Below are 14,608 nucleotides of genomic sequence, written 5' to 3'. Positions count from 1 at the left end.
GTGCAGGTCCCTGAGAATCTCATCAACAAATGATTGGAAGACGGCTGGAGCATTTTTCAACCCATACGGCATGACGAGGTACTCATAATGGCCAGATGTGGTACTAAACGCGGTCTTCCACTCATCTCCCTCCCAGATTCGCATCAAGTTATACGCGCTCCTGAGATCCCGTTTTGTGAAGAAGCGTGCTCCGTGGAATGACTCCACCGCCGTGGCGATGAGAGGTAGCGGGTAACTGAACCCCACTGTGATGGAATTTAGACCTCTATAGTCAATGCACGGACGCAGACCTCCCTCCTTCTTCACAAAAAAGAAACTCGAGGAGGCGGGTGACGTGGAGGGCCGAATGTACCCCTGCCCCAGAGATTCCTGTGACAGGGGATACACGTGACTCCTGGGAAGTGCGGCGTTAACCTGGAGGTTTATCGCACAATCCCCTCGTCGATGAGGTGGTAATTGGGTTGCCCTCTTTTCACAGAAGGCGATTGCCAAATCGGTATATTCGGGGGGAATGCGCACGGTGGAGACTTTGTCTGGACTCTCCACTGTCGTCGTACCGATGGAAACTCCCACACACCTACCTGAGCACTCCTCTGACCACCTCTTAAGAGCCCCCTGTTTCCACAAAATTTTGGGATTGTGACTAGCCAGCCAGGGATTCCCCAGCACCACTGGAAACGCAGGAGAATCAATGAGGAAGAGACTAATCCGCTCCTTATGACCCCCCTGCGTTACCATGTCCAGTGGAACCGTGGCCTCCCTGACCAGCCCTGACCCTAACGGCCGACTATCTAGGGCGTGCAGGGGGAAGGGTTGGTCCATCTGAACCAAGGGAATCCCTAACTTAAGAGCGAAACCGCGGTCCATAAAACTCCCCGCTGCGTCTGAATCGACTAGCGCCTTATGCTGGGAATGAGGGGAAAACTCAGGAAAGGAAATCAACACATACATATGACCAACAGGGGGCTCTGGTTGAGCCGGGTGCTGACTCACCTGAGGTGTTCGAGCCGTGCTCCGCCTGCCCTCTCGACTCCCAGACGAGCTCCTCCAGCACCGGTCACCAGTGTGTCCTCTCCGACCACAACTGGTGCAGGAGTAGGCTCCTCCTCCGGTTTCCCTAGCAGCAGCACCCCCTAACTCCATGGGTGTTGGAGCAGGAGCGCTGGGAGGTGGAATGAACAGGACCTGATCTGGACGCCCGCGAGCAGCCAGCAAGTTGTCCAGCCTGATGGACATGTCGATTAGCTGGTCCAGAGTGAGGGTGGTGTGTCGACAGGCTAGCTCCCGGTGGACGTCCTCCCGCAGGCTACACCTGCAATGGTCCATCAGGGCCCTGTCATTCCACCCCGCGCCGGCGGCCAGGGTCCGGAACTTCAGCACAAAATCCTGTGCGCTCCTCGTCTCCTGCCTTAGATGAAACAGCCGTTCACCCTCCGCTCTGCCCTCCGGTAGGTGATCGAACACAGCCCGGAAGCGGTGGGTGAACTCTGGATAATGGTCCTTCGCCGAGTCTGGGCCCTCCAAGACCGCGTTGGCCCACTCCAGGGCTTTACCCGAAAGGCAGGAGACGAGGAGGCTGACACTGTCCTCTCCCGAGGGAGTCGGCGAACGGTCGCCAGGTAAAGCTCCAGCTGGAGCAGGAAGCCCTTGCACCCGGCAGCCGTCCCATCGTACTCCCTCGGAAGCGCGAGCCGAATCCTGCTGGGGACGGACGCCGCCGGAGAAGGTGGTGGTGCAGGCTGGAGAGTGGCTGAAGACGGGGTAGGGAGGCCGCTCCTCTCCCATCTGTCCATTGTCGCCATCACCTGATCCATTTATTGCACAATCCCCTCGTCGATGAGGTGTTAATTGTGTCGCCCTCTTTTTACAGGTGTAGTACAGCTGAATGCTGGAGAACACGCTCCTCCATGGAGGGGGCGGGCGCGTCCACTCCTGCTGACTCCATGAAACGGGTGCGGGATTCTGTCAGGTCTCTCCAAAAGGAGATGTGGGTGTGGAGTCAGGCGCAGGAAAAAGCAAGTTTCCGAAAAGGGCGTTTAATTAACAAGGTCCAAAGAACAGGAAAAACAGGACTACAACAGTAGCCTAAAACACCTGTACAACAGAACCTAAAAAACGCAACCCAAAACTGAGTGACATCAAACGAAACAATCCCGCACAAAACCCGGAAGAAATGGCGAGATTTAAATACCCAAATAGAAACCAGGTGACACACAAGACAGACATAACCAAAGAAAAGGAAAAAGGATCGGTGGCAGCTAGTAGACCGGTGACAACGACCGCCGAGCGCCGCCCGAACCGGGAGAGGAGCCACGTTCGGTGGAAGTTGTGACAACATCACACACCATAAGTCAGGGCTATTATACTGGTGGCCGCTGGCCAGATCCGGCCTGGCATAGTAATTTATACCGGCCCTTTGATCAGTTCTGAACATGAATAAAAGACCTGCAAAAAAATCCTACTTTCAGTGCCAAAATGACAAACACTATGGTTGTCTATAGTGTGTTTTCTAGCTGTTATCAGCTCCTATGTGCCATGTTGATTCTTTCCTCTTCATATGAATTAGTGTTTGAATGGTAGTGTTCAAGCTACACAATACTATGACCCCATTGCTGAAAGAAACGACTCTAAGGAACACGTCCTGCCTTATGTTTCCCTCCCTATGACTCACGAGGACTCGTTAGAAGGGAGTGAGACAAACAACGCCTAATGACTGAGGGAAATTACTTCTAAGCATCCTTCAGACGGGAATTTGGCATTACCTGATTTGACAAAGCTTTGTGTTATTTATTGAGATGCTTAGTTTTTCAGGTGATTTTAAAATGACTTAATTACTTTTAATAAGAAGCTATTGATCGTTTTTTAACTAAAACATAAATAATGGTGGGAGAGCCTTGTGTTTTTTCTTTTCCAATGATGATAACATGTTTTGGTTGCATCTCTACTCACGTTGGTTGAGCGCCCTCCACTTCTTTCCTGATGACTTTTAACAACATGTAATATTAAGAGAAGTGCTTTATTGGTAGTTGTGTGTTGCTTTTTTATACCGTTCCTCCGAAGTATAATCGCAGGTGGAGAATGTCCGGCCCCCCTGCAATTAACGTTTATTATTTTTTATTTTTTTTGTTTGTTTTTACTTCTGGCCGCCTTAAATAGCCCTCTGCCATAGGTCTGTATTACCAGTGACATCTCTGTTCCTACATCTCATACTAGAAACAGAGATAGAGCGCCCTCTACAGATCAGACGACAGAAACACACTGACAGAGGCACTACAGATCTCTATTTCATTTCCTTAATTCCTCTCTCCTTGCCTCCTTCTCACAACAAATTGGTATTGACACAACTATAGCCTACCAGGCTGAAATGTAATATTTCTGGTTCTGTCATGTTAGATTGTTATTGTCAAAACAAATTGGTATACGCGTATTGCGTCAGAAGCTTGATTATGTTATGGGGGAGACGTGTTAGAAAACATACTAGAATGTGGCGCGTGTTTGCATGTTAAAGGTAAGTCTTTGGTGCCAATGTCTTCTCCTCTTCCTCTCTGGTTAAAGGCATGTCTCCTCCTCTTCCTCTCTGGTTAAAGGCATGTCTCCTCCTCTTCCTCTCTGGTTAAAGGCATGTCTCCTCCTCTTCCTCTCTGGTTAAAGGCATGTCTCCTCCTCTTCCTCTCTGGTTAAAGGCATGTCTCCTCCTCTTCCTCTCTGGTTAAAGGCATGTCTCCTCCTCTTCCTCTCTGGTTAAAGGCATGTCTCCTCCTCTTCCTCTCTGGTTAAAGGCATGTCTCCTCCTCTTCCTCTCTGGTTAAAGGCATGTCTCCTCCTCTTCCTCTCTGGTTAAAGGCATGTCTCCTCCTCTTCCTCTCTGGTTAAAGGCATGTCTCCTCCTCTTCCTCTCTGGTTAAAGGCATGTCTCCTCCTCTTCCTCTCTGGTTAAAGGCATGTCTCCTCCTCTTCCTCTCTGGTTAAAGGCATGTCTCCTCCTCTTCCTCTCTGGTTAAAGGCATGTCTCCTCCTCTTCCTCTCTGGTTAAAGGCATGTCTCCTCCTCTTCCTCTCTGGTTAAAGGCATGTCTCTGTCATGTTCCAAAATACGAAACATGCAAACAGCTGCAAAATCGTAATTTTTCTAAATAATCAGTGCCGAAAAATCTGCACACACGGAACAAAGTTCCTGGTTAGTTGTCGCATCCCCCAGTCTGTTGACAGACGTTAAGATATGATGCCAGTTGTGTGAGGTGCCTGTTCACGAGAGATTACCAACTGTGTTGTAACCCGATAGTTTACCAAATACAAAAAGACGGCATTATTGCATCAGTATTGAATTAGCTTCCCACTACCCATATCTCTACGAATTTCTGCCATGTTACCTGGTTTTGTCAAAATGTACCTTTCGTAGCTGGTTTAGGAAAACGTATGCAGCAGGTTAGGATAATTAATGTAGCGGGTTAGAAGTAACATAGCAGGTTAGGAGAATTAACAAAGCAGGTTAGGAGAATTAACGTAGCAGGTTAGGAGAATTAACGTAGCAGGTTAGGAGAATTAACGTAGCAGGTTAGGGTAATTAACGTAGCAGGTTAGGAGAATTAACGTAGCAGGTTAGGATAATTAACGTAGCAGGTTAGGGTAATTAACGTAGCAGGTTAGGGTAATTAACGTAGCAGGTTAGAAGTAACATAGCAGGTTAGGAGAATTAACGAAGCAGGTTAGGAGAATTAACGTAACAGGTTAGGAGAAAAGGGTTAGTGTTAGCTAAAGTGCCCCCCCCTCAAATAAAGCTGTGTCTAGACATGACCATGTTACCTAGCTCAGGTAGCCTCGGGACAGCTAGCTTCTGTATCTAGACATGACCATGTTACCTAGCTCAGGTAGCCTCGGGACAGCTAGCTTCTGTATCTAGACATGACCATGTTACCTAGCTCAGGTAGCCTCGAGACAGCTAGCTTCTGTATCTAGACATGACCATGTTACCTAGGTCAGGTAGCCTCGAGACAGCTAGCTTCTGTATCTAGACATGACCATGTTACCTAGCTCAGGTAGCCTCGGGACAGCTAGCTTCTGTATCTAGACATGACCATGTTACCTAGCTCAGGTAGCCTCGGGACAGCTAGCTTCTGTATCTAGACATGACCATGTTACCTAGCTCAGGTAGCCTCGGGACAGCTAGCTTCTGTATCTAGACATGACCATGTTACCTAGCTCAGGTAGCCTCGAGACAGCTAGCTTCTGTATCTAGACATGACCATGTTACCTAGCTCAGGTAGCCTCGGGACAGCTAGCTTCTGTATCTAGACATGACCATGTTACCTAGCTCAGGTATCCTCGGGACAGCTAGCTTCTGTATCTAGACATGACCATGTTACCTAGCTCAGGTAGCCTCGGGACAGCTAGCTTCTGTATCTAGACATGACCATGCTACCTAGCTCAGGTAGCCTCGGGACAGCTAGCTTCTGTATCTAGACATGACCATGTTACCTAGCTCAGGTAGCCTCGGGACAGCTAGCTTCTGTATCTAGACATGACCATGTTACCTAGCTCAGGTAGCCTCGAGACAGCTAGCTTCTGTATCTAGACATGACCATGTTACCTAGCTCAGGTAGCCTCGGGACAGCTAGCTTCTGTATCTAGACATGACCATGTTACCTAGCTCAGGTAGCCTCGGGACAGCTAGCTTCTGTATCTAGACATGACCATGTTACCTAGCTCAGGTAGCCTCGAGACAGCTAGCTTCTGTATCTAGACATGACCATGTTACCTAGCTCAGGTAGCCTCGGGACAGCTAGCTTCTGTATCTAGACATGACCATGTTACCTAGCTCAGGTAGCCTCGGGACAGCTAGCTTCTGTATCTAGACATGACCATGTTACCTAGCTCAGGTAGCCTCGGGACAGCTAGCTTCTGTATCTAGACATGACCATGTTACCTAGCTCAGGTAGCCTCGGGACAGCTAGCTTCTGTCAGGTGCATTCCTGTCATGTTTATTTAAGAGACAAACTAGTAAAAGGTACTTCAATTACGTGAATTGGAGTCATGAATATAAGAAAAGCTTCCCAAGATAACTAGTATATTCATAAATAATAAGGGTTAATAAAGCTGCATACAAACATGGTCTCTTTTGTGCTTTCTTGGGCAAGGCAGCTCCAAACTGCAGCTGTTCCAGCCTAACTCAGTGCTTTCTTGGGCAAGGCAGCTCCAAACTGCAGCTGTTCCAGCCTAACTCAGTGCTTTCTGTGGTGGTGAGGCGAGACAGCGGAAAATATAGAGCGTAGGGTAATGTTCTCTAATTACGCTGTGATTGGCTCCGTTTTCTGTCACTCATGGGGACACTACATCACTGCAAAAGCTACATAGAGAGATAGAAAGTTCAAACCCCCTTGGGGGTTGCCATAGATTTACATTAGAAGTGCCCATCCAAGAAGGCTCAAGGTCATTGGCCACAGATAAAATCTCTACCGTAGCTTTGATTGGACTGATCGTATCAACATCATACTTTCAAAATCTTAGCTAGCAAGCTAGACAAGTTGTCATCGTCATCATGAATCAAGTTGAACATCTACTGGAAAATCCTTTTCAATGCTTGTCATACGAAGAGAAATTACTGATCAAAAGTATAGGTGCTCATCGGCCATGGGACATAAACATTACACAACAAGTTGGAAATCTCCAATTCAACAATGAGTAGTTTGGAAGGAATCAGTGGCTGACTGCAAGCGTTGCAAAGCCATCACTAGCCGGCTATTCAGTGGAGAGTGTGTGTGTGGTCCAAGTATGGATTTAAGGGTCTCTTTTCCCAGCTGAAAAGGATCAACATTCACATGCAACACAATGGGCCAGAAAAGGCTCAATACATTGGCCGTGCTGTCAATCCAGCATGACTTCAGCCACGTTGAAAACAACTGGAAACTCGGAACTGGGAAATCAAAGACTTCAGTGAGTTCAAGAAAACTGAGAACTCTGGAAAAATACGTTTTGAACGGTCATCCAACTCAGAATTCCAAGTCAGGAACTCGGGCCTCTTTCTAGAGCACAGACCGGAAGACCGTTGATACGACCTTGTTTTTTTCTGAGTTCCCAGTTGTCTTGAAAGCACCATAAATCCAGAGAACGCCAGATTTTGATGACAAAGTTTGATGACAAAATTTTCCGACAAGAAGGACTGCCACACCACCTTCCTGTTCAAGTCAGCACAGTGCTGTGCTGACTTGAACAGGAAGGTGAGTACAAAAATGTATTGTATGCTGCTGCATAAATGATGCAGGATGCCAGGGAGATATGTATACTGTCGCTAAGAAAGTAATACTAAGTGTATGTTGTGTGGTAAGCTGTTAGTAGCCCATGTGCCTCACCCTAATAATTTGGTCCCTTTCCCCCTCATAACATAGCCTTCTGTTCTGACTTGGTGGTGCACATGTAGCCTAAAGCCTTAGAGAAATGCCATCATATAATATTTCATTATCTGCTTATATGCCCCCTTTTATTTGTCCTACGGTTCTGACTTGGTGTACAGGGAGAACACTGTAAGAGCAGCCCATGTTCTGAATTCTGTCGCTGTACATTTCAAAAGAGCTCAACAAATAGTTATGACTACGTCTGTCCTAGCTCGCTCATTAATGTCTTAATCGAAATTACAGATTGCCTCTTATCCACTCATCGTTTGCTTATGCAATAGTTTGTACATCTCAATTGTCAGTAGAAACCACATTTGTTTAAGCAAGTCAGCCATATCAGCTTTTTCTTTAAAGGCAGTAAATGAGGCTGAAAGAATTGTTTCGCTGCCAGACAAGACTCCACTGATAACCAGGTGTAGCAGTGGTGAGGATTCACTCCAAGTTGCTGAAAAGAAAGCTCTGCTGTTGGGACAGCTTTATGTAGAGGCCCTAAGAGTTTGTGAGCACTGTTTGTCTCCATTATAACACATGTAATGTATTATGTTGTGTTGTGCTGTGTACTGTAGTGTAGTGTTATGTAATGTAGTGTTGTGTTGTGTTGTGTAGTGCTGTGTACTGTAGTGTAGTGTTATGTAATGTATTGTGTTGTGCTGTGTTGTGCTGTGTTATGTAATGTAGTGTTGTGGCTTTGCTGGCATGCATCATAAACATTTATTTTTAGTTTGCCCCACCAAGATTTAGATGCTAAACCCCCGACTGATATCCCCTCTGGTTTGCTCTGCTCTCATTACGCTGAACTAAGGGAGAGTTTAGGTGTCATGCTGGTGGTACATGTCCTGCTCCTCCTAGTTGTAATACACCCACGTCTCCTCCCATGTCTGGCTGGACACGTTGTATGTTTTATTGTTTTGATTGTCAAACTGATGAACAAGACAGAAGAGCAACAGAGTCCTTCTGCCACTGGAGGGCGATCTCCCTCCATCCGATAATCAGGCTCTGTGGGCCGGTTTCCCAGACGCAGATTCAGCCCAGTCCTGGACTGGAAACAACTCAATGGACAATCTCCATTGACAACGTTTTTTTTTTTTGTCAAGGATGAATTTAGTCGTAATCTGTGTCTGGGAAACTGCCTCTGAATGTCCAGTGATGGAACATGACTCCCAGGTTGGGGAGTAACGGATTACATGTAATCCATAACAGATTACAAACAAATATGTAACTGTAATCCCTTAAATTACAAGCAAAAATATTGTAATCAGATTATAGATTATAGATGAATAATTCTAGGATTATTTTTTAAATCCATAAAAGGTTTGCCCCAAAAAATATTTGACATCTTTCTGTTGTTTTCTCAATGACATTGAAATCACCATTGAAAAAAAGGCGCAAATGTCTAGCAAGTCTGACAACAAGTTTGTGACCCTAATGATGACACACCAAATGCGTTTGACGGATCGCGGGAAAAGCGCAGGAATAGGCAGGCTACAGGCCCCGCTATGTCTTCCAGTGGTGCGACTGCTGTCGACATCCAAAGATGATCCCATTTGAATAAACGCTTGGAGGTCAGGACGACAGCAGTGGTGTAGCCGACCGGAAGGATAACACGTATTATTGCTACCTTCTAGGCTACATAATGCAATGATGTGAATCACACTGCTGCGCTCTCATTTAGCTATTTGCCCTTTAAGGATTGTGGTTGTTGCGGATGGCTGTTCACAAATGCATGCCTATTATAACCCAATAAAGGTTGAATTTTAAGTTATAAGTTTAAGCTCCCTATCAAGCATTGTTTTTGCGACCAGGGGTGTATTCATTAAGGTAACCGTTCACCGTTTTAAAGAACCAAGCGGAAGAACATTTTGTTTATATTGGCCTCCGTTTGCTTCCGTTTTAAGAAACGTTTTGCAACAGAATCGGCATAATGAACATTCCCCAGTGGACAGCCAGCAGTATAAAACATGTTCTTGCAACAGCTGCATAGTGCGGATCCCAGCCTGTGGAATAACAGTTTGAGGGAGTTGGTCCATGCTAAACTCCCCCGTGGTGTTACGGTTAAAACCATGTTTAATTTAAGAAGACCAAGAGTGGGGCTCAAAGGCCTAACATACACATGCTCAAACTCGCGCACTTTTGATAGACTTAAACAGCTGCAAATTATCGCGATATGAAAGTATCATCAACTAAAACGTAAACAGTAGGCTTCTAGCAAATGCAGCATATGGCATTACATTTTTCACATGCAAAAAAAAAAGCACTTTTCGGTAGTGCTCAAAGCCATTCCCGAGAGCAGCATTTATTTTTCAGCTGGAAGCAATGAACCCAATCAGTCCTCCATGACAACACAATCATAAACATCAGAGTAGGCTAATTAGTCCTTATTAAACTAATTGTAATGACTGGAAATCTGACCGACTGTTTTTTGTTACTTAAAGATGCAGCCTAATGTTATTCTAATCAGTAGTAGAAACCAATGGGTTAGAAGCCTACATAACCAACCCATAAAGTCTAATGCAACATCCATTTATGGCCAGCTATGTAAACTCACATTTATTTGTCCTGCAATAGATGTCTTCGATTGGTAATATTCATTATTTTGTCTTTTCTACTGTATCTTATTGGGCCCACTAGAGGGACAGCTGCAAAGTCAAAATTGGCTGTTTTAAAAATGTATAAAAACAAAAATTAGCTTTTGGTCTTAATTTAAGGTTAGGGTTAGGCATCATGGTTAGCAGTGTGGTTACGATTAAAATCAGATGTTATGACTTTGTGGATGTGCCAGCTATTGACCACTATGCAGAGCTGTCTCCAGACTCGACAAATTACAGATTCCAGATACCGGTCCCAGACACTAACGGTTAGAGTTTCACCTGCTGCAGAGATCTGGTGGCAAGAATATTATCTATTAGATCCAGATGTTGGATACAGAGAAAGTAAATATCACACATTCCAAAATTAACAAGAGTGGGGAGGGTGTATTTTAAGGAGGAAATTGGTGTGTTTGCATGCCAGAGGTGGGACCAAGTCACTATTATTCGAGTCACAAGCAAGTCTCAAGTCACATGGTCCGGGTCTCAAGTCGAGTCCCAAGTAGAATGGGTCAAGTCCATGTTGTGCGTCGTAAGAGCAAGTCGAGTTGAGTCACAAGTTTTTTTAAATCAAGACTTAAGTCAAGTTTTTAAAAAAAAATACAGGAAATGACTTATTCAACTACAAATCTTTGTCTATTTATTGAGGCTATTAGACAACCTTTTTTTGTCTAGAACACATTTTGATGATGTAATAATTAATTTTAACAAATTCCAAATGCAAGCTTCTTAAGTAAATTATACATTTCAAGCAATTTTTACATAGAAAAACACCAATAGTCCTATGCTAGTAATAGCTGCTTGATGCCCAATTGCTGGGGAGCTTGCAACGTAAACGGTTCATATTCTTCATCACCAAACAATTTTTTGGAGTTACATATTCATTCATGGCAGTCACCTCTCCCGACAATTTGACGTTTGCGCTGCACCCATTTCTATAGCTGTACAGCAATGAGCCATCTGTTCGCTGGCTCAGTGGTTTTCAAACTTGCGACCCCGCACGTGCGAACACGCGCACAATCACTGCCAAATGTAGCCTGTCATTACAGCCGTAAATGGTGATGCATTTTCAAACTACAAGATACAGAAATAAACTGCGTTTTACACCTGCGTTTGGAGCTGACATTTTGAAAGGTACTTATCTTGAAAACTTGATTGCTGATAGTCCCTAAATGTTTTGCTTGTCAGCAATGAACCAAATACCAAAATATCGTTATTGGGTGGAATTTTCCTTTAATTCGCCAGAATATGTCACACCTTCATCCATGTTACCAGTTATATCATTATAACCCACCCAAACTAGGCCTATCTGAAATATGACGATGATCAGTGACATCCCCAGGTAGCCTATTGTTGTGGCAAAGAGTTGTCCGTAGCAGTTGGCTAATCAGTACTTTATATGTACGTTATACATACTTTATACACATAGGTAGGCTGCTCTGTTTTTGCCAGGTAAAACCGGAGAAAAATAAACAAGTGCTTTCTGGTCACTAATCTGGATATGTGCGCCCACCAATGCTGATGACTGGTCACTGGTCAACAGTCAAGACGTACTATGTTGTGGGTTTGAAGCACAGATTCTATGTTTTTTTAACAAGAATTTGGTGCAATGCCATAGGCTTATGTTAGGGACCAGATCAAAGATATAATATACAAACAGTAGGCCATATGTAGCCTATTAAAATATGAAGAAAATAAATCCCTTTCAGTTTCACACTTGCCACCCCCCACAACCTTCTCACTGTGCAAGCTCACCAGAACTGTATTGATTGACAGTTTACTGGTCCAATCAGAGGGTTAAGTGTGCATTTCACTAGCCAATCAACTTTATTTGCAAGTGCGATAATGTCTCTGGCTGCGTGGAGAGTAATCCTCCACGGAGAAGTCATCAGTCTCAAGTCGACGTCGAGTCCAGAGTGTTGAGACTGCAAGTCCATGGCAAGTCTCCAGTTACTTTATGTTTTATCAAGTCGAGTCTCAAGTCATCAACTTTATGACTAAAGAGTCAGACTGGAATCCAAGGCATGTGACTCGAGTCCTCTGGTGCTTTGCTGTGTGTGTCTGAGTTAGACCGCTGGTGTGTCCAGTTTCCCTGAGCTCAGCCATTCTATCCTCTCCTACTGACTGCTCCTCAGCTGTCCCTCTCACATACTGCATCCTGAACTGCCCCCCCCCCCCAACACACACACACAGGACAGTTTATTAGGTACACCAGCACATTCACCAAACTGGATGGCTCCTACAGACAGTGACCCTGGCTTGCTATATAAAGCAGACACACAGGCATTGAGGCATTCAGTTACGGTTCGATTGAACGTCAGTGTGTGTGTGTGTTGTGTGCGTGTGTGTGTGTGTGTGTGTGTGTGTTTTACAGGGTTAATGTCTTGTGTAGATAGCAAGTGTGCCTCCTGAATTGGAGGGGTTGCCAAAAGCAGTTGGATGGTTGCCGGGAAGGGGTTGCCTAGGCGTGTTGGGTGTTGCTAGGGTGGGTTGTGTTTCTGCTGTGTAGCCTGTTTGCATGTTGGCGGTGCGCGGGACGCGTGTGGCCTTCTCAGACTACAGCCCAAAACAAACACACACACACTCTCTCTCTCACTCTCACTCGACAGGAGAAAAACAGGCCAACAAGTAACAAATCATCCAGGGTCTCTCCCTCTCCTCTCTCTCTACAGTCCCTCCATGTGAAAGGGAGAGTGTTGTTCAGGCAGAAGAACAGGAGGAGAGAAAGTGTGAGCTGATCACTGATTAGATGTAATGTGGAGGGGGGATGGGGGTCAGAGAGGTCTAGAATGGTGTGTGTTTAAAGGCTGGTTATATATAGACAGTCTTCTAAGGTCGTTGGAGCCTGTCTTAAACCTCTGAGGAATTCAGAGCACGTCTTCAGGCACACACACACACACACACACACACACACACACAGCTGAATCGACAAGCATTTCTCTACTTGTACGTCTCTTTCCCAATAAGTTAAGTCCGAAATTCACCCTCCTCTCTTCTCTTCTATCATTAAAACACACTATGAGTTCACCCTCCTCTCTTCTTCTCTCCTATCATTAAAACACACTATGAGTTCACCCTCCTCTCTTCTTCTCTCCTATAATTAAAACACAGTAAAGGTTCACTCTCTTCTCTCCTATCATTAAAACACACTATGAGTTCACCCTCCTCTCTTCTTCTCTCCTATCATTAAAACACACTAAAGGTTCACCCTCCTCTCTTCTCTCCTATCATTAAAACACACTAAGTTCACCCTCCTCTCTTCTTCTCTCCTATCATTAAAACACACTAAAGGTTCATCCTCCTCTATCCTTCTTCTCTCCCTGTCGTAATAAACCTCCCGAGTGGTGCAGCTGTCTAAGGCACTGCATCGCAGTGCTAGGGGCGTCACTACAGACCCGGGTTCCATCCGGGGCTGTATCATAACCGGCCGTGATCGGGAGTCCCATAGGGCGGCGCACAATTGGCCCAGCATTGTCCGGATTAGGAGAAAGTTAGGCTGGGGTAGGCCGTCATTGTAAATAAGAATTGGTTCTTAACTGACTTGCCTAGTTGAATAAAGGTTAAATAAAAAAATGTGTTGAACTTCCATTCATGGTTATGTTATATGTTGTGTCTCAGGTATGTATAACTACAGTATACACTACATGTATATATAACTAGAGTATACACTACATGTATAACTAGAGTATACACTACATGTATAAATACAGTATACACTACATGTATAAATACAGTATACACTACATGTATAACTAGAGTATACACTACATGACCAAAAGTATGTAGACACCTGCTCATCTTACATCTCATTCCACAATCATGGGCATTAATATGGAGTTGGTCCCCCCTTTGCTGCTATAACAGCCTCCACTCTTCTGGGAAGGCTTTCCACTCTATGTTATAACATTGCTGTGGGGACTTGCTTTCATTCAGCCACAAGAGCATTAGTGAGGTCGGGCACTGATGTTGGGCGATTAGGACTGGCTCGCAATCGGCGTTCCAATTCATCCCAAAGGTGTTCGATGGAGTTGATTGAGGTCAGGGATCTGTGCAGGCCAGTCAAGTTTTTCCTCACCAATCTTGACAAACCATTTCTGTATGGACCTCGCTTTGTGCATGGGGGTATTTTCATGCTGAAACAGGCAAGGGCCTTCCCCAAACTGTTGCCACAAAGTGGGAAGCACAGATTTGTCTAGAATGTCATTGTATGCTTTAGCATTAAGATTTCCCTTCACTGGAACCAAGGGGACTAGCCTGAACCATGAAAAACAGCCACAGACCATTATTCCTCCTCCACCAAACTTTACAGTTGGCACTATGCAATGCGGCAGGTAGCGTTCTCCTGGCATCCGCCAAACCCAGATTGGTCCGTCGAACTGCCAGATGGTTCACTCCAGAGAAGGCGTTTCCACTGCTCCAGAATCCAATGGCGCTGAGCTTTACACCACTCCAGCCAACGCTGAACAGTTATTGTGCTGACGTTGCTTCCAGAAACAGTGAATGTTGTAACCGAGGACAGTCGATTTTTACCCGCTACGCGCTTCAGCACTCGGGGGTCCCGTTCTGTGAGTTTTTATGGTAGACCACTTCATGGCTGAGCTGTTGTTGCTCCAAGAAGTTTCTACTTCACAATAAC

This window comes from Salvelinus alpinus, chromosome 2 (assembly GCF_045679555.1).
Source record: "Salvelinus alpinus chromosome 2, SLU_Salpinus.1, whole genome shotgun sequence".
NCBI lineage: Eukaryota > Metazoa > Chordata > Actinopteri > Salmoniformes > Salmonidae > Salvelinus > Salvelinus alpinus.
This window is presented reverse-complemented; position numbering follows the sequence as displayed.